Source organism: Bos grunniens, chromosome 3 (genome assembly GCF_055505025.1).
Source record: "Bos grunniens cultivar Pamir isolate PY7600 chromosome 3, Bosgru_T2T1.0, whole genome shotgun sequence".
NCBI classification, from domain to species: domain Eukaryota; kingdom Metazoa; phylum Chordata; class Mammalia; order Artiodactyla; family Bovidae; genus Bos; species Bos grunniens.
In genome coordinates, this window is record NC_141167.1 from 79,975,805 (window position 1) to 79,997,835 (window position 22,031).

The following is a 22,031-nucleotide window of genomic DNA, read 5'->3' on the forward strand; positions in this document are numbered from 1 at the left end:
GGCAATCTCTTTTGAAGTATTAACAGTATATATTGTGACCTATAAAATGGTAAACAGATAAATTATCTGGTTTGTTAAATCAGTGCTGATATTTAGTCCAGACAGTTTAAACCCTTAAAACAATGTTTCAGGTGGATTGACTTTTATACCTTGTATGCTGTGTAAACTCAGAGAATGGCACTTTTTCAGGATGTGCCACTCTGCGACTTTCCATCTTTAAGAAAATGCAGTTTATAGTATAATAAATGATTACTTTGTATTTCTTTTTATGTCATTTTTGAATTATCTTTTAAAATTTCTTTTTAAACTTGTTCCATAGTTCAGTGAATGTAACAATAATACAACTTATAACTGTTATTCAACAACTTAAACTACTTGTTCCATAACAGTATAACTTCAGGAGTATTTAAGAGGCATCATATATATGAAAAGGACACCTGCCAGCTTAAGCTTGTTATTAGCATACTTGGAAATGTTTCCCCTGTGGAGCTGGAAATACGTATGGTGTAGAAGCATCTGAATGATTTCTTTTATTTGGCACTCTTAAGATATAGAGGACAGGATCCCAGTATTGAGCTGTTTACCTTCCACAGGGAGAATAAATATGAGTACCAATAGACATAAGTACTCTGCTTACTCTCAGCTCAGCAGGGGATGAAGTGACTACATAAAATGAATGGGCACTGGGTTTTAACGTGTTTATCTGTAAATATTTTTCTGAGTCATTATGTGCTTGTCCAGCTGCTAATTTTTATTTCTAACCTCAGTTAATGGGATTTATTTCTCCATGGGTTTTACCCTAGTCCTGGACTAAATTTCTTTATATGCTTATTTGTTTGCAATCTTTTGTCTTGTTTCTGGTGAATTCTTTTACAACCTGAAACCTCCAATTCAGTTGGTAGAGGTAGACTATGCATATAAGCACATGCTGATGAAATTATTCTTTATTCAAGCTAGGATTTTTGAATTCAAGAATGTGCTATTCTACTTTGGTAGACCATAAGAACATTGTTATTATTATTTGCTTATATTAAAGTAGACCTAAATTCCAGGTCTGTTAATCATTTTCCAAGTCTTATACATACCGCATGTATTAATGACAACTTTTAACTTTTCGTTCCTATGAAAGCTCCATCCCTCCTATTGGGCACATTCTGGATCCATATCTGATCCATATCATGGCACCTTCTGAAGGATGGATAACTGTTGGGCAGGGACAGGGGCAGTGGCTTAGAAATCATATGGTTTTCAGTTATTAGCTTATTAAATTAATTTAATTGGTCATGAATAGCTTTTGAAACTAAAACGGAATAGAACAGGATAAGACTGAATTTTATAATTCTTATATTTCCAGTGTAGGTGTAAGAACTTTGAATTTTTTCTTGTGTGTTTATGTGCTGCTTGTGGTAAATGGTATGGACCCAACAGAAGCAGAAGATATCAAGAAGAGGTGGCAGGAATACACAGAAGAACTGTACACAAAAGATCTTCATGACCCAGATAATCACGATGGTGTGATCACTGACCTAGAGCCAGATATCCTGGAATGTGAAGTCAAGTGGGCCTTAGAAAGCATCACTATGAACAAAGCTAGTGGAGGTGATGGAATTCCAGTGGAGCTATTTCAAATCCTGAAAGATGATGCTGTGAAAGTGCTGCACACAACTTGCCAGCAAATTTGGAAAACTCAGCAGTGGCCACAGGACTGGAAAAGGTAAATTTTCATTCCGATCCCAAAGAAAGGCAATGCTAAAGAATGCTCAAACTACCACACAATTGCACTTATCTCACACTCTAGTAAAGTAATGCTCAAAATTCTCCAAGCCAGGCTTCAGCAATCCGTAAACCATGAACTTCCTGATGTTCAAGCTGGTTTTAGAAAAGGCAGAGGAACCAGAGATCAAATTGCCAACATCTGCTGGATCATGGAAAAAGCAAGAGAGTTCCAGAAAATCATCTATTTCTGCTTTATTGACTATGCCAAAGCCTTTGACTGTGTGGATCACAATAAACTGTGGAAAATTCTGAAAGAGATGGCAATACAAGACCACCTACCTGCCTCTTGAAATCTGAATGCAGGTCAGGAAGCAACAGTTAGAACTGGACATGGAACAACAGACTGGTTCCAAATAGGCAAAGGAGTACGTCAAGGCTGTATATTGTCACCCTGCTTATTTAACTTATATGCAGAGTATATCATGAGAAACGCTGGACTGGAAGAAACACAGCTGGAATCAAGATTGCTGGGAGAAATATCAATAACCTCAGATATGCAGATGACACCACCCTTACGGCAGAAAGTGAAGATGAACTAAAAAGCCTCTTGAGGAAAGTGAAAGTGGAGAGTGAAAAAGTTGGCTTAAAGCTCAACATTCAGAAAATGAAGATCATGGCATCCGGTCCCATCACTTCATGGGTAATAGATGAGGAAACAGTGGAAACAGTGGCAGACTTTATTTTTCTGGGCTCCAAAATCACTGCAGATGGTGATTGCAGCCATGAAATTAAAAGACGCTTACTCCTTGAAAGGAAAGTTATGTCCAACCTAGATAGCATATTCAAAAGCAGAGACATTACTTTGCCAACAAAAGTTCGTCTAGTCAAGGCTATGGTTTTTCCTGTGGTCATGTATGGATGTGAGACTTGGACTGTGAAGAAGGCTGAGTGCCGAAGAATTGATGCTTTTGAACTGTGGTGTTGGAGAAGACTCTTGAGAGTCCCTTGGACTGCAAGGAGATCCAGCCAGTCCATTCTGAAGGAGATAAGCCCTGGGATCTTTGGAAGGAACGATGCTAAAGCTGAAACTCCAGTACTTTGGCCACCTCATGCGAAGAGTTGACTCATTGGAAAAGACTCTGATGCTGGGAGGGATTGGGAGCAGGAGGAGAAGGGGACAACAGAAGATGAGATGGCTGGATGGCATCACTGACTCGATGGATGTGAGTCTGAGTGAACTCCAGGAGTTGGTGATGGACAGGGAGGCCTGGCGTGCTGTGATTCATGGGGTCGCAAAGAGTCGGACACGACTGAGTGACTGAACTGAACTAAACTGTGGTAAATATAGTTCTTAGTCTCCTCTGAGAACCTAAAGTCTTGTACAGAGTTTCTCAGGCTAGAGTCATCAAGTGGACCCATTTAAAAGGTAGATGATGAGAGTGATGATGATACTGTAAATGGCATTGTTTACTTAGATTGACTTTTGTAATATATGTACAAATATATGTAACAAATATGTATAGAGATTAGGAATAAATTTATTATTCTTTGTACTCTTATATAACATATATCATATAGCCCTTTGCAGTTCAGTTCAGTCACTCAGTCATGTCCGACTCTTTGAGGCCCCATGAATCGCAGCACGCCAGGCCTCCCTGTCCATCACCAACTCCCAGATTACCCAAACTCATATCCATCGAGTCAGTGATGCCATCCAGCCATTTCATCCTCTGTCATCCCCCTCTCCTCCTGCCCCCCATCCCTCCCAGCATCAGAGTCTTTTCCAATGAGTCAACTCTTCGCATGAGGTGGCCAAAGTACTGGAGTTTCAGCTTTAGTATCAATCCTTCCAATGAACACCCAGGACCGGTCTCCTTTAGGATGGACTGGTTGGATCTCCTTGCAGTCCAAGGGACCCTCAAGAGTCTTCTCCAGCACCACAGTTCAAAAGCATCAATTCTTCGGCGCTCAGCTTTCTTCACAGTCCAACTCTCACATCCATACATGACCACTGGAAAAACCATAGCCTTAACTAGACGGACCTTTGTTGGTAAAGTAATGTTTCTGCTTTTGAATATGCTATCTAGGTTGGTCATAACTTTCCTTCCAAGGAGTAAGTGTCTTTTAATTTCATGGCTGCAGTCACTATCTGCAGTGATTTTGGAGCCCCCCAAAATAAGTCTGACGCTGTTTCCACTGTTTCTCCATCTATTTCCCATGAAGTGATGGGACCAGATGTCATGATCTTCGTTTTCTGAATGTTTAGCTTTAAGCCAACTTTTTCACTCTTCTCTTTCACTTTCACCAAGAGGCATTTTAGTTCCTCTTCACTTTCTGCCATAAGGGTGGTGTCATCTGCATATCTGAGGTTATTGATACTTCTCCCGGCAATCTTGATTCTAGCTTGTGCTTCTTCCAGTCCAGCGTTTCTCATGATGTACTCTGCATATAAGTTAAATAAGCAGGGGGACAATATACAGCCTTGACATACTCTTTTTCCTCTTTGGGACCAGTCTGTTGTTCCATGTACAGTTCTAACTGTTGTTTCCTGACCTGCATATAGGTTTCTCAAGAGGCAGGTCAGGTGGTCTGGTGTTCCCATCTCTTTCAGAATTTTCCACAGCTTATTGTGATTCACACAGTCAAAGGCTTTGGTATAGTCAATAAAGCAGAAATAGATGATTTTCTGGAACTCTCTTCCTTTTTCCATGATCCAGCGGAATTTGGCAATTTGATCTCTGGTTCCTCTGCCTTTTCTGAAACCAGCTTGAACATCTGGAAGTTCACGGTTCACGTACTGCTGATGCCTGGCTTGGAGAATTTTGAGCATTACTTTACTAGCGTGTGAGATAAGTGCAATTGTGCGGTAGTTTGAGCATTCTTTGGCATTGCATTTCTTTGGGACTGGAATGAAAACTGCCCTTTTCCAGTTCTGTGGCCACTGCTGAGTTTTCCAAATTTGCTGGCATATTGAGTGCAGCACTTTCACAGCATCATCTTTCAGGATTTGAAATAGCTCAACTGAATTCCATCACGTGCACTAGCTTTGTTTGTGGTGATGCTTTCTAAGGCCCACTTGACTTCACATTCCGGGATGTCTGGCTCTCGGTGAGTGATCAGACCATCGTGATTATCTGGGTCGTAAAGATCTTTTTTGTACAGTTCTTCTGTGTTTCTTGCCACCTCTTCTTAATATCTTCTGCTTCTGTTAAGTTCATAACATTTCTGTCCTTTATTGAGCCCATCTTTGCATGAAATGTTCCCTTGGTCTCTAATTTTCTTGGTATCTCTAATATCTCTTTTATTCTTATATAACTAAAAGTAAAAAAAGTAAAATTGAAAATAGTACAATTTAGATCAATAGCATTAATGTTATTAATATAATTGCTTTCTTGACTTAAACTGACCAGGTGAAGCTTGATGCTATAAAGATATATTGGCACCTTTTAATTTTCATTTGCTATTGATTTTATCTTTTAATTTTGAGAATGTTGTATTGTCTCTGAATCACCGTCCAGGTCATTGTAATTATTTTGCATACTTATTGTGACAGTTACTATTTATGAACTGCTGTAGGTGATATGTTCCCGAAAGAGCAGCTGCACTTAGTGCACTCAAAATTTGTACTTGTACTTATTGCATTTCTGCTGGCCTTCTTATTTGGGTTTATTATGCTTATGCCATGCTATGCTCAGTAGCTAATTTGTGTTCAAATCACTGCGACCCCATGAAGCCTGCAAGGCTTCTCTGTCCCTGGGATTCTCCAGGCAAGAATACTGGAGAGAGTTGCCTTTTCTTCCTCCAGGGAGTCTTCCTGACCCTGGATTAAGCTATATCTCTTATATTATTTATATATATATATATTATCTTATATATATATATATATTATATTATCTTATATATATATTAAGCTATATATATAGGATTAAGCCTATATCTCTTACACCTCCTGCACTGGCAGATGGATTCTTTACCCCTGAGCCACCTGCGAACCCCCAGCATGCCTATGCACTCTGTACCTATACAGGGTCTCTATTCTCTGATCACATTTTTCTACTTGAACTATTGAAAAGCATGTTTTGTATCATTCCTTGACTTTGACAGTCCCTGAGAACTAATGCAGTAAAAGCAAAAAGAAAAGAACAACAACAAAAAGTAAATGCAAACAATAAAATCCTGAATCAAAACTACAATGAAAGATGATCACAGGATGATCTAGAACATGATTGAATTTAACTCTGAATTTTCAGCTCATCTTTTAAAGAGAAAACACAAAATTAAAACCTATCATAGAACTTTCCAGAGTATATTGAGGAGTTCAGGAATTCCTTAGACTCCGACATGGAAAACTTTCCCTGGAGGATTTCTCAAACCTTTTTGACTGCAGATGGATATGTATGTGTCTGTATCTCATGTGCCCCAATTATCTATAGAAAAATAATCTCTGATAGAAAAAATATTGAAAGAAACAAAATGGTAGCAATGCATGAATTTACATGTTGAAAATTAACAAAACCATCAATTGTCCTAAACATATATCACCATAAAATATGAAAAAATAGATACCAATACAAGATAGCAATTATCATGGGCTTGTAACAAAATTTTCTTTGCAAAACTTATTAGAATTCTAATAATTTATATTAACATATATACACAATGAACTTTGTAAAATGATTAATTATTATATGGAGAACATTAAATTATGATGCAAAGTAGACTCTGCTCCCTAAGCAGAGTAAAGGTCCTTCTGGCCTTTGGTCTGTGAAGGCCAAACCTTTATTAATTCTCTTAGCACATTTCTACTACAGCCCTCGAGTGAGCATAAAAATGAAACTAATGAATAATGAAGGATAATGTATGAAACTGAAGGGTGTGTTTTTAAAAATCAGTTTGAGCCATAGGAATACATGTGGGTAGTGCAACATAAATTTGGAAACAGTCGACCAGAAGTTTAAATAAAGTATTAGAAATAGAAATAAATTTACCAAACTTTAGACAGGTAAAAATAGATTGTTCCACATTAAAACATAAAAATTGACCTATAGTCAATTAGTTCTGGAATGTAGAGCTAAGAAATAAGTGAATATAATCAGGCAACACATCTGATATAAGATGGAAAACCCTTTCTAAAGTAGATACATCTTTTAAGATTATGATAAGGAGTTTTGGTGTATAAAATCATTAAAGAAAAAAATTCCCTCCTGTTTCTGTGGAAAATTTTTGTAATTTCTTTTGAGACAAATCCTATTAACAGTATATTTTAATTAAGTATCTGTTTAGCTTGAAAAAAAATCATTATATAGCTGAAAGCAAAAAAAAAAAAAAGTTGCTTTTGTTTTTTACTTCTGGACATTTATTTGTTAGTTTTTAGATAGGATTTTTTTCAAAGAAATGAGTTATTCTCCCTTAATATTCATCCACATTAGAGATATCTTAAGCTTACTAAAGAAAAGTTTTAGAGGGGTTATTCCATATTTTCCAATTTGGAAGGATGATTTTAAATATTTATAATTTCTGAGCAAATGTATAGGAGATAATAACAAATAGAATATCTTATTTCCTTCTTTATCAAAGATTTTAATGTTGAGTCACATTGCATTGCTTTTTTGCTATGCTTTTCTTTGGAGAAGAACATATTTACTTCACAGGTAGGATTTTCCCCCTTAAATTTATGGTTTAAAAATAAAGGACCCTTATTCCAAAAGAAAAATGTTTCTTAACTATAAAATACATTTTCAAACTATGCCAGGATATAGGGAGAAATAACAGAAAAGTATAGTTGCTTGGCATTTTCAAACTGCATCATAATATTAAGATGACACTTTAATGAAAGAATTTGATGGATTAAGGATATTCCAATTGGGAAAAGTTAATGGCAATTCTGTGTGCTTTGACATTTGCACATGCTAGACAAATACAAATCTGTTTTCCCATTTCTTGAGCGACTGAGCACATAAACACAGCATCAAGGGCTATAAGCAAGCAAACAATAGCACACTTAAAAGTGGATGATTTTAAAATGTTTAATGATAATTCAACCTCTGAGTTCCAACCTAAGTTAGGAATTCTTAAGAATTCTTTAGATATATATAAATTTTTCAAGTGGAGTTAGTATGACCTGGGTCAAATATACTTCAGAGTGCAGGATAAATTGGAACATTCAATTTACCTTTCAGGAGATTAAAGAAAGATTTTTTTAAAAAAAGGATCTCTTGTTGGAGGCTAATTATAATAGCTACATGTTTGCCTGCTGCTGCTGCTAAGTTGCTTCAGTAGTGGCCAATTCTGTGCGACCCCATAGACGGCAGCCCACCAGGCTCCCCCATCCCTGGGATTCTCCAGGCAAGAACACTGGAGTGGGTTGCCATTTCCTTCTCCAATGCATGAAAGTGAAAAGTGAAAGTGAAGTCGCTCAGTCATGGCCGACTTTTCACGACCCCATGGACTGCAGCCTATCAGGCTCCTCCGTCCATGAGATTTTCCAGGCAAGAGTGCTGGAGTCCGGTGCTGCGGGGAGCAGGAGCTCCGCCCATGGCAAAGGTCATGAGGAAGGAGGCTTGGCATACGCAAAGGTGGGATCGAGCCTCAGGAGTCCCCCTGGAAATTCTCGAGCATCTACCCCCAAAACCAGAGTCTGCCTACTTTCTGCTTTGTGCTCTCACCTACACCTCTGACTTTACGGGGGGCTGTCCCCCACTACCTCTCTCTAAAAAAAGAGTTAACTTACAGCTCCAGTTAATAAAGTTCCTGGGTGTGATAGTGTTTCAACCTACAAACTCCTTTGGAAGTCCTCTAGCCTGCCTGAGTAGGTTTTTCCGGCCACATGTGATTGCTCAGAGCCTCCCAACTGTGAGAGGCATGAGATGTTCTAAACTGTCTAAATACAGATTCCTTTGAGCAGTTAAAAGATTGATTAGAAACTGTATTGGTGAAGGGTTTTTCACTTGTTGGGCCAATGTTTGCTGCTAAGTCTCCATATCCCTTACCCGCTGTGTCCCTGGCAGTGTATTGATTAATATAATTGGTGTATAGGAATGTAAGTAGTAGCTTTAATGTTTGTAACCTTGGACCCTTGAGTTAATTCTTTTTCTTGTTATAGCCCACCACACCTTTGCCCTATAGGAATGCAACTTTATCTAATGCTTTTGGAGGGTGGCTCCTGACCAATCACCTTTAGAGAAAAATAAGATTTCTGAAGAAAGGGTCTTAAAATGTTAACAGGCCTCCGGGCCAGAAGATGATGCAAATCACCTAAACTTTTGCATATGATAAGTTTGCAGGAAGAAAGCCAGGCTTACTGCATGACTCTACCCCTTCCCCCATTATCCTCTATGCATAACATAAGGTATAAAAACTACTTTGGAAAATAAAGTGCGGGCCTTGTTCTCTGAAACTTGGTCTCCCCATGTCGTTCTTTCTTTCTCCTTCTGGCTGAATTTTTTCCTTTGAGGCGGGGAAGCTCGTCAAGCCTACTAATTTTGCCTGGGCTTCTAAGATCTGACCGGGGAGGCCTTAGTGTCTCCTCTCCTTCGGGAGAACAGGAGGACGCCTGCTTTGGAATTTTATTCAGCCTCTTTTCTTCACTGAATTTCCTCACTGAGCTATCCTTATTTCACCACTCTTTATATCCTTAATTAACGTTTAATTAAGCAATTGTTTTCTGATCCTCGCCGACGCCATCCCCGCTTCGAATTCCCTGGATCCCCCGGAGCTGGACCCCGGCAGGGTGCCATTGCCTACTATTGGTCAAATACATTATTGAATTTAATCTTCATATAAACTTTTTGAAGTAGATTATATACTCTCCTTTTGACAGATTGGGAAACTATGGAAGTTTAGTGAGGTTAAATTGCTCACTCAAGGTTATATAACTAGTTAAGTGGCAGATCTAGGATTTGATTTTTGACTGATTCTAAATACATGCAGTAATAGCAGCTTTACTTGTGAAGTGATTAGAAGTTTTTCAATTATAGTAGGTGATTAAATGTAATTTTAAATGATATTCAAATCTGAATTCTATGTGTTTAAATGATTTTATTTAATACTGTGTAATTTGGGGAACTAACTGATATCAATAAGTATGCATTTCCCATAAAAGAAAAAAAAAACAGAATTGGATGATGAAAGTACAAAATCCTCAACATTTAATACATTCAGTCAGCATTTATATGGGTGCCACAGAGTATACAAAGGGGAAAGGTTTTTATATTTGGTATCTATTGCTGTGCAACAAAGTACATCAAAACAGCTGCTTTTAGAAAACAAACTGAGTATCTCAAAATGTATGTGTGTCAGGAATCAGTACAGCTCAGCTGAGTGCCTCAGCCTCAAGTCTTTCATGAGGCCACAATCATGGTTGGAGTTGTGATCACTTCTGAAGACTCAAATGAGGGAAGATCGGCTTCTGAGCTCAGTCGTGGGTGTTGGCAGAGTTTAGCTCCTCACAGATTATTCAGCTGGTGGTGTCATTTCCTCCCTGGCTATTGGCTTGAGACTGCCCTTGGTTCCTTGCTATATAAGTTTATTCCTAGGGCAGCTCACGACATGATAGAAGAAGAAGGAGAGAGCAGTGAAGGACAGAGTAAGAAAAGGTGAAAAAAAGAGGCTGAGGAGCAAGACCCCAACCCCTTGGCAGACAAGGGAATAGAGGGTCGACTTAAAGATTTTCTTCAGGGAGCAGGTACATAATTTTTTAAACATTCTTAAGCAGAAGAAGTTAGAATAACAAGTTAGTTAGAATACGAGATAAGTATCTTTGTAACTTCATATTGAAAGTATAATTCTATTACTTTTGTGAATTCTGTTCATTAGAAGAGTCACTAGATGGGACCATAGTCAAGTAGATAGGATTCCATAAGAGCATGAATACCAGACAGGAATCTTTGGGGTCAGTGTGGAAGCTCCCTGCCAAAGCAAGCAATATTTGTTAATTTCTGGTTGACACTGGCATATGAATTTAGGGTCTTACCAGTTACCAAAGCTTTTATCTCATGAGTTTAATCCTTAGGAACTCACCAAAGGAAATAATTCTTATCCAAGGATAATTTTTAACTGCAAAAATACATGTAAACACTTTGAATTCTCAGTAAAAATGGATTGAATACATACATTAATATATGTCCAATATGTAAATAAATAATTTAAACTTGGAAATGTATATATATTTCAATTAATACTTAATATGTACATTTTAATGTATTAAACTGCATTTCAATCTGTGTTTTAAAATTAGCTTTTTAGAGAGGACTTCTCTACCACAAAACGGCCCTAGAATCTTAAGTTGGATTATAGAAGTTGAATCATTACAAGAAATTTTAAAATCCTCATTTGAAATAGAATATTCCATTACTGTGTTTTATTTTTTCCTGTGGCTTATAGTAGCCTGGCATTACCTATGAATTTGCTTATGTTTTTGATGTTTTCTTCACTCGAATATAAGTTTCCAGGTGATAAGAAGTTTGTCTTTTTTTTTTTTTTTTCATTCCTGAGTACTTAGTATCTGGACAAATCCATGGACACAGACTTAAGAAACAGTCACTGAAAAAAATGAATATAATGGATATGCAGATTGCTGGGCTTCCTTGGTGGCTCAGTGGTAAAGAATCCTCCTGCCAATGCAGAAGATTCAGGAGACATGGGTTCAATCCCTGGGTTGGGAAGGTCCTCTGGAGAAGGAAATGGCAACCTGCTTCAGTATACTTACCTGAAAAATCCCATGGACAGAGGAGCCTGACAGGCTACAGTCCTTGGGGTCACAAAGAGTCAGACATGACTGAGAGTGTATATATATATATACACACACACACACACACACACACACACACACACACACAGATAGTTATGCAGCATAGAAGAAAGGGTACCCTGCCAGACTGTGAGCCTGTGACATGTTTTATCACAGTTTCCCCAGAAGAAATAATGCTTGAGCTAAAACATACTGGAGTTAGAGGAAAGGAAGGTGAAGAATCTAAATTGATAGTGATACCAGTCTGTGCATATATTTGATCTTACCCAGAAGCTCATGATCTGGGTTATATAGAGAAGGCATTCAGTGGGTTACAGTTTGGTTGTGAAGATAGATGATGAAGCAACCAAACTGAATATTAAAGGAAGAAACTATTTAGCATAGGAAATCAAGGGGTCACAACTAGATACTGAAGGAAGTGAAGCCAGGAAAGAGGTTTATAACATGCAACAGAATGGAAATGTTACTTGATTGAAAAGCTCAATGTCACCAAAGACAAGTAGAATAAATTTGAATATTGGAGTTTATGATTGAGATATGGAACATATTTTTGATGACAAAGTCAGAGTAGGTCATGGATATAAGTTGCTATAGTGGTTTAGGCTTGAAGGTTAATGGAATCTGTTTTGAGGACATTTTAAATTTCTAGATTTAGTGAAAATTTCAAAATTCCTCTCAAAATAGATGCCTATACATAAAGAAATCATTAACCATGTTTAAAAAATAAGGTTTCAAAAATGTAATAGATGTTCATGAGATTTTTGTATACTATATGTCCTTTACTTCTAAATATCTTTTACCAAATTCCTATATATAAGTCTATTTCAATGATTCAGTTTGCTACTGTTTTTCAGAGTCTATTTATGTCATGAGAGATACAAATATGATAAAATCTCTTCTTAATAAACCGCTGAAAACTAATACAACTAAGTCAGTCAAACAACCTTAAAAGAGGTTTGCATTATTTTGAATATGCAAAATAAACAGTTGTCACATCAGTTGGGAGAACCAGAGAGGACTTCAGAAAAAATTATATCAATCACACAGAATGATGAAGAATTGCAGGAGGAAACAAACCCTGAAATTAAGCAGCGGAGATAAATGTGAGAGATATTTGGGAAGAAAAATATAGACGTGTAATGCCTTTCAGGATGTGGGGTACAGAGACATAGAGCTGGAAAGGTTAAGATAGGTAGAGAAGCAGGCTACAGGAATAGGGGTTTGGATTTAAATGTGTCTCTGATGGTCTGGAAAGAAGAGGTGAAAAATGGTGGTGCTATGATCTAGAAGACAAAGGAAGAGAAGGAGGGTATGATATATAATTAGGAAGTCAATAGTAGTTTGCAGAGAACCATTTCAATATTTAGTAGATCTGTTGAATAGTACAGATCCACACTTAATCATGATCACAAGGGATAAATTTGGGGAGTAAATAAATTCTGAGAAAGTGGAAGCATCAAGATGTGCTCTGTTTCCATAATTTTGGCAGCATAGTGAGGAGACAGATGGTGTAGAAACTTGAAATAGTTGCATCACAAAGAGGAAATGAAGAAATTGAACATATTTGCCATCCAGAGAGGAAGGAACTGCATAATACGGAGAAAATGCGTGAAGATGGAAATGAAACTAAAAGAAACTAGGGAATTTAGATGAGACATAGGTCAAGAGTGCAGGTAAAAAGAGAAATTGTTGCACGAAAGGAGGTTACAGTCACCAGATATACAAAAAAAGAAGTAGAAATGTTAGAAATAATTTATGTGTTAAGGAAACTCCATTTGGTTCATTCTAATCAGAGCAATCAATGAGAAAACCTTAATATTTATTTAGGGGTTGCTGTTTGCTAGGAACTATTGCTTAATGGTTTATTTGTACTAACTCATTTAATCTTTCTAACAGCTCTATGGAGTATGTACTGTAAATACTCTCATTTTAAATATAGAAAACAATCTTTAGAGAATATAACTTGTTCAAGGCTCTTATTGAGAATTATCTGTATGTGCTCAGTCACTCAGTCCTGTCTGTCTGTGAACCCATGGACTGTAGCCTGCCAGGCTCCTCTGTCCATGGGATTTTCCAGGCAAATATGCTGGAGTGGGTTGCCATTTCCTGCTGCAGGGGATCTTCCCAATCCAGGGATTGAATCTGGGTCTCCTACATCTCCTGCATTGGCAGGCAGATTCTTTATCACTGTGCCACCTGGGAAGCCCATTGAGAATTAGGTCAGTGAATCAAATCCCTAACCACCTTGCTAGGTAGATAGGTTGAGAATTTAAAGATACAAGAGATTTCCTAGCAGCCATGATGATGATGATATACTCAGACAGGCTCTAATGTATTGTATTGTTAGGCTGGTTTTGTGACTTTTACCAGAAGAATTTGGCAATGTGAGGAGAGAGAAGATTGTGGAGAATTTCAGGAATTTCAAGGAAAATATCTCAGAAGAACAGGGGGGAAGATAATTCTAAGATGAATGATGACATGTATTTGAAATGGCTGACATCAGAGTCCAATCTGAGCAGGAAAGAAAGAGAAGCCTTAAGGAAAATAGCTACTTGGAAACACAAGGAATAATCAAGAGTATGGACTTCACGAGAGGAACAAAGGCAGAGTTATTTGGTATTAGAGGATGAAACACTCTGTTAAGAGAGCGATTTCATTCTTTCAAAAATATTTAAGTGCCAAATAGATGCCACTGTGATGAGCTCTTGAATGTACAAAGGTTAATTAGATATCATTCTGCTTGAAAAAACAGGTTTAATAGGGATGAAATAGATTGGAAATGGGGGTTGCAATAGTTATGGAGCTGAAGAACATGAGGCCAGGGATAGGCAGAGATTATAGTCAGTGCATCATGTTAACTGTTGAGTTGCTGAGGCTGATAATACTGACTTCCCAAAGGTTAAACAAAATACAGTTTTCTTTTACTATTTTATGCTTTATGATTAGTGATGCTTAAGAACTTCTTGCTTACAGTTTTTGTTAAAATCTATGAATTCTCTCATTTCTTATCAAAGAAAAACAATTCTTGAAACTATTTTCCATATTTATACTTTTGCATATTTTGAAATATGCCTTTGCTAAGAGAATTTAGTATTTGAAAAACTCTGTGAGACAAAATATAATAGCATTTTAAAATGGATAAAAGGTTTTTCCATAGTAGGAATTCTTATGTGTCACAATAAATTATTTCTAGTTATTATTTTTAATGATTCTCTGATTATAGTAAATGATTCTGATTATAGTAAATTCTCTGATTATATGATTATGTTTTATTTACCCATGTGCTGTAGACATAGCTACATTTAACTATATTTTTCTGTATTTAAGTTCATCATTATTCATAGGGCTTTGGATACACAAACAAGACATATCCTTTATTTCAATAGAATCATTTTTTTTGAACCTTTCTTTTTCTGTAACAACTTTCATTCACTAGAGAATATGGAGTGGTTTTCCTACTGATTCAGTCATCATTACAGTTTGTGAAATTATAATTCTTTTTGTTGTAAAGTGTGCCATCACACACCTGAAAACTATTTAGGATCATCAAAAAGTACATGCAAGAAATTAAAGGATTTATTGTTGAGTGATTGAAGATGGGAGAGGATGTGGTCAGAGTAGATTGGAACACAATATCAAAATTTATCAGGTCAAGCAGGGGGAAAAAATCTTGACTTATTTTAGGGGCCAGTCCAAAGCTATTTGTAACATTTAGTAAGATAAAAGAAGATAGGGACATTTCAGTCTTCATTTCTAAAGATGTGGCTGCTGGCTACAAGTCCTAGCCTATCAGGTAGTCCACAATTCTCTAGAAAGAGGAGATGAGAATGAATTTTCAATTTCTAATTTTTAACTAACTTGGAATATATTGTTCATCCTTTCATATGTGGAGGAAAGTTAAATCTCTTTTAGTACTTGAATAAATGGTTGATATATGCAAAACTGTATTACACTAAGCTGTGAACAGAATTGCTAAAAGGTAGTGGCCAGCAAAGCAATTCAGTGGTGACAAGTGACTATTTTTCAAAGAAATTTCCTTTTTGGAAAATTGAAACTTCATGGCAAACAGGTCAAGACAGTAACTTTCTTCTTATTCCTGAAAATAACTTACTGTCATAGAAATCAGCCATCTAGGAAAAGTAAAGCTGCTGATATCAATTCTCCCTCCTGTTTAACTCTGCTCTCCACAATCTCTCCAACCACCACTACTACCAGCATCAAGCCAATGTCTGGAACAACTCACTGTCAGTGGGTGGACAAGACACTTGTAGTTTTTAGACAAAAAATAATGCAAAAAATGACGAAGTCTGATGAGGTATTTGTTAACAATTCTTGTGCTATGATAAGATAAAAGGAATCTTTCCAATGATTTCCAAAAGAAAGTTTTGATACCAGTTTGTGGCAACAAGGGCTTTGATGAGTGTTCATGCATCACATTGGAGAAGGCAGTGGCACCCCACTCCAGTACTCTTGCTGGAAAATCCCATGGACGGAGGAGCCTGGTAGACGGCCGTCCATGGGGTCGCTAAGAGTTGGACACGACTGAGCGACTTCACTGTCACTTTTCACTTTCACTCATTGGAGAAGGAAATGGCAACCCACTCCAGTGTTCTTGCCTGGAGAATCCCAGGGATGGGGGAGCCTGGTGGGCTGCCGTCTATGGGGTCTCACAGAGTGAGACTTAGCAGCATGCATCACATCATATGTTTTGCATATTTGAGAGTTTTTATTTTTCATGAGTAAGGCTTCATTCAGCTACTATTCCTGTCTATGCACATTCTTCCACTCATGGTGCAAGTCTCCTTCCATATTCCAACACTCAAATGCAACCAAGGAGCAAAACCTCCCCCAGTTTTTAAAAGTTGAGAGTAAGCCGAAGGTAGCCAAACATTCACTGGATCATGATGGACTGCAAATGATTCCAGCTAATCTTCCTGGAATATCAAAATTTCATTAAAAGCAGCCATTAAATAAGAATATCACTTGAAATAAAATGCAATGATGGACTCAGGCCAAATGTAACCAGATTGGGTGTAAGAAATTGTTAACACCTGCAGGTGTTATATTGCTAAAAGAGTTATTTTATTTTAGATCTATTAACTTCTTGGGGGAAGACTACAATTTGCTCTGTAAGGGCTCCCTTGCAGAAACAAAAAAGTGGTAAATTTCTCAGTGGGGAGTGATCATCAAGCTAATAGCCTGTTTCTAGGGAGTAAATAAAACCTCTGGAGATGTGACTGACTATATCACAAGGAGAAGGTACTATGAAAACGGTGATCACTGGCTTTGAGAATTGTAATTGGCTTTTATTGCTTAAAATCACAGCTGCAGTCAGTGTTTTGAAGATAGTTACTGGTAGCAGTCAGTATATGTTAGAATACTCAAAAGAAAAAAAAAAGAATACTCAACAATTGGCTAAAGGTTATCTTTAAGATTTAATGAATAATTCAAAGCCAAAAATAATCTGCCTCTTATTAGGAGCAGAAGAACATAGTTCTCAGCATTACAACCAGGGTATGATCTATTCTCATTATATTAACTTTTTATGGGCTTCTTTTCCTTTTCAGTTCAGTTCAACTCAGTCGCTCAGTCATGTCTGACTCTTTGCAACCCCATGAACTGCAGCACACCAGGTTTACCTGTCCATCACCAATTCCCAGAGCTTACTCAAACTCATGTCCATTGAGTTGGTGATGCCATCCAACTATCTCATCCTCTGTTGTCCCTTTCTCCTCCTGCCTTCAATCTTTTCCAGCATCAGGGTCTTTCCCAATGAGTTAGTTCTTCACAGATGGCCAAAGTATTGGAATTTCGGTTTCAGCATCAGTCCTTCCAATGAATATTCAGGACTGATTTCCTTTAGGATGGACTGGTTGGATTTCCTTGCAGTCTAAGGTACTCTCAAGAGTTTTCTGTAACACCACAGTTCAAAAGCATCAATTCACCCGCACTCAGCTTTCTTATTGTCCAAATCTCATGTCCATATGTGACTACTGGAAAAACCATAGCTTTGATTAGACGGACCTTTGTTGGCAAAGTAATGTCTCTGTTTTTTAATATGCCGTCTAGGTTGGTCATAGATTTTCTTCCAAGGAGCAAGCGTCTTTTAATTTCATGGCTGCAATCACCATCTGTAGTGATTTTGGAGCCCAGGAAAATAAAGTCTGTCACTGTTTGCACTGTTTCCCTGTCTATTTGCTATGAAGCGATGGGACCGCATGCCGTAACTTTGTTTTTTGAACGTTGAGCTTTAAGCCAACTTTTTCACTCTCCTCCTTCACTTTCATCAAGAGGCTTTTTAGTTCTTCTTTGCTTTCTGCCATAACAGTGGTGTCATCTGTGTATCTGAGGTTATTGATATTTTTCCTAGCAATCTTGATTCCAGCTTGTGCTTCATCCGGCAAGTCATTTCGCATGATGTACTCTGCATATAAGTTAAATAAACCGGGTGACAATATACAGCCTTGAAATACTCCTTTCCCACTTTGGAACCAGTCTCTTGTTCCATGTCCAGTTCTAACTGTTTCTTCTTGACCTGTATCCAGATTTTTCAGGAGGCAGGTCAGGTGATCTGGTATTCCCACCTCTTTAAGAATTTTCCAGTTTGTTGTGATCCATACTGTCAAAGGCTTTGGCATAGTCAGTAAAGCAGAAATAGATGTTTTTTTGGACTCTTGCTTTTTCTATGATCCAACGGATGTTGACAATATTATCTCTGGTTCCTCTGCCTTTTCTACATCCAGCTCAGACATCTGGAAGTTCACAGTTCCCATACTGTTGAAGCCTGGCTTGGAGAATTTTGAGCATTACTTTGCTAGTGTGTGAGATGAGTGCAATTGTGTGGTATTTTGAATATTCTTTGGCATTGCCATTCTTTGAGATTGGAATGAAAACTGATCTTTTTCAGTCCTGTGGCCACTGCTGAGTTTTCCCAATTTGCTGGCATTTTGAGCCAATTTGCTGGCTCTTTCATAGCATTATTTTTTAGGATTTGAAATAGCTCAGCTGGAATTCCATCACCTCCACTTGCTTTGTTTGTAGTGATGCTTCCTAAGACCCACTTGGCTTCTCATTCCAGGATGTCTGGCTCTAGGTGAGTGATCACACTTTCATGGTTATCTGGGTCATTAAGACCTTTTTTGGATAGTTCTGCATATTCTTGCCACTTCTTCTTAATATCTCTGCTTCTGAATTGGTTAAATCAGTTGTAATCAGTAAGAACCAAGGGAAAACTCATACTTCCATATCTCTTTCACTTTCTAAGTAGAGTGGGAATAGAGCTGGATTTAGAACAGCTTCTCCTTGAGGAATGGCAACCTACTCCACTATTCTTGCCTGGAGAATTCCATGGAGAGAGGAGCCATGGGGTCCCAAAAAGCAGGAAAGGACTGAGTGTCACTTTCACTTTCTCTTTGAGGAGTCAGAGGAAGAATAACTCTCTTCTCCCCCGTAAATTGGAGGTGTTTCCTTGACTGCTAAATTTACTCTGCAGAAAACATGTCTGGGCTCTCTTAGAGAAATGACTTTTATAACCACAGTTCCTCTTAAACTTTTGTGTTTAGTACACCTATAAAATGCATCTTATTTCTTATATAATTGCTAAATGAATTGAAACAAACATACATACATAAATGACACAGACCTGATTTTAATGAAAAGCCTATCAGTCATGAGAAAATTCAGATATCTGAATATAAATGATAGGTTTCAGTATTTCCAACTTCGCATTGCTTAATAAGTGTTCTCGTATTTTATATCTCATATCTTATATTACCAAGTAGATCATCTTAGTGATAATCTATTTTAGTGCCCTCATTATACATGTAATATAGTTAAAATACTTCTGCTCACAAACACATGTACCAATCACACATTAATTATTAGAACTGTTTCTATATCTCCTAGATGAAAAATCATTGTGATAACAAATGCCATTCTCTGATTGGATGGTATTAAATGCAAAAAAAGAAATTCTGGTTTCAGAATTTGCCTTACTCCTGTTGACTGCTTGACCTCACCTGTGCAGACTATAGAAGGAAGTAACTCAAGTCACTCTGACTTTGATAGTAGTTCCTGTAGTTTTAACAAGTGGAATTGCAGAAGTGACCCAGTCCACCCAGTAGTAAGAGCAAAGGCGAGGTGGTGGTGTAGGGGGAGCATTCTCCAGATGGGTTCCAAATAACACATTTCTAAATACTCATTTAAAAGTTTTTCTTATGTTACATATCATTTATATTACTACAGTGTTTGTCAAAGCCTTTTTGGAACTAGTACCATTGTCTGCCCTCAGGCAAACTTTAATGAAAGGGGACAGAAGTCCCAGTTAAATCTGGGACATTTTGTGGTTTCCTATTTTAAATTCAGAAGTTTATTTTTCTAAAAAGAAGAGGATCCTTGGGATCTTTTGAAAGTTCCATTTTCTTAGGAAACACTGAGAAACTGTATCAAGCAATTATAATTTTTGTCCTTGCTAATGAAATTTTCTACATTCCTGTAAAACTGGCACTTGCATATTATTGCTTTATCTATATGCAGTCCCAGAATATATTAATTGTGAAACCTTAGATGGAGATATTTACAGCCATGAAATTAAGATACTTGCTCCTTGGAAGAAAAGCTATTCCCAACCTAGAAAGCATATTAAAAAGCAGAGACTTTACTTTGGCAAAAAAGGTCTGTCTAGTCAAAGCTATGGTTTTTCTAGTAGTCACATATGGACGTGAGAGTTGGCCCATAAAGAAAGCTGAGCACCAAAGAATTGATGCTTTTGAACTGTGGTGTTGGAGAAGACTCTAGAGAGTTCCTTGGACTGCAAGGAGATCAAACCAGTCAATCCTAAAGGAAATCAGTCCTGAATATTCATTGGAAGGACTGATGCTGAAGCTGGAACTCCAATACTTTGGCCACCTGCTGTGAAGAACTAACTCATTGGAGAAGACCCTGATGCTGGAAAAGATTGAGGGCGGGAGGAGAAGGGGACTACAGAGGATGAGATGGTTGGATGGCATCACCGACTCGATGGACATGAGTTTGAGCAAGCTCTGGGAGTTGGTGATGGACAGGGAAGCCTGGCATGCTGCAGTCCATAGGGTTGCAAAGAGTCAGACATGACTGAGTGACTGAACTGAACTCAGATGGAGATATAATACTTAATATTTGCAAACTGGTCTACTTAGAATTTGCTTTCCCCACCAAATACGGAGATATGATTCAAAATCAAACACTGCATCCACTTGTTTTTACATTGCCTTCTACATGTTAAAATGGATTTGTCTGTATAATTTAATCATTGTGCATGCCTATGAGAGAAAATATTTAATCCTCATTTTATAGATGCAAAAAAAATTCTTTTGACCAGGACTCAGTAGGCAAAATCCAATCCTTGTTCAATGCCCTTCATAGTCTTGATTGTACTGTGTATTAGTACCAGAAAAAACAGCTGTAGCTAAAACAGTCAGGGCAGATATTATGAAATGCTGTCCAGTCTAAATCAGGAAATAGTGGGAGACAGTAATGATACATGCTCAGTGTTCTTGAATAGTTTCTACCTTTTGTTGGAAGAAGTTATAGACAGAAAAACTATCCAGCCCAGGTAGTTCTCAGTGGGGTAATTCTGCACACATGAATGTGTCTTAGGTATCTGTAGGAGAGTTTTTGGCTGACACAACAAGGCATGACAGAACAGCAGCCCAGAATGGAAGAGATTGCAGTGAGTTGAATGAATAACCCCAACAGATATGTTCACACCCTAAATCCCAGAAGCTGTTAATACTGCCTTATTTGGAAAAAGGATATTTGCAGATATAACTAAAGATCTTAGATGAGATCATCGTGGATTATCCAGCTGGGTCTTAAATCCAACGACAAGTGTCCTAATAAGAGACATATCAAAGGAAACATAGAAGAGGAGGCAATGTGACTACAGAAGCAGAGATCTGAATGATGTAGCAAGAAGTCAAGAACTGTCTTGAGCCACTAGAAACTGGAAGAGTCAAGAAATTGTTTCCTCTAGAGGTTTCAGAGGATTATTGATGCCTTGATTTCAGACTTTTGGCTTCTAGAACTGTGAGAGAATACATTTGTGTTATTTTGATCCACCAAGTTTGTGGTAATTTGTTACAACAGCCACTGGAAAATAATATAGGAATGTATCAGGCAATTTTTGTGTTTTATTTCTGCCCTGCCTCCTTTTTTCTTCAGCTATTGCTGTGAATTTTCTGCCTCCATTCAGCTATCTTTTTCTGTCTCACTTATTTCACTTCATATGGTACTCTTTTAAGTCCATCCATTTTGCTGCAAATGGCATTATTTCTTTCTTTCTAATAGCTGAGCAATATTCAATTATGTGTGTGTGTGTGTGTGTGTGTGTGTACCAAATCTTCTTTACCCATTTCTCTGTTGATGGACGTTTAGGTTTCTTCTATGTCCTGGCTATTGTAAATAGTGCTGCTATGAACATTGGGGTGCATTTATCTTTTCAAATAAGAGCTTTCTTCATTTCTGGATATATGCCCACTAGTGAAATTTCTGGATCATATAGTAACTGTTTTTAGTTTTTTAAGAAGTT

General features: G+C 37.5%; 1 protein-coding gene across 1 annotated transcript in view; it reads right to left on the bottom strand.

The window, feature by feature from the left end:
* The window catches only part of OLFM3 (olfactomedin 3), a 224,549-nt gene that overhangs the window by 90,068 nt on the left and 112,450 nt on the right, over positions 1 to 22,031 (bottom strand). The window lies entirely within an intron of this gene.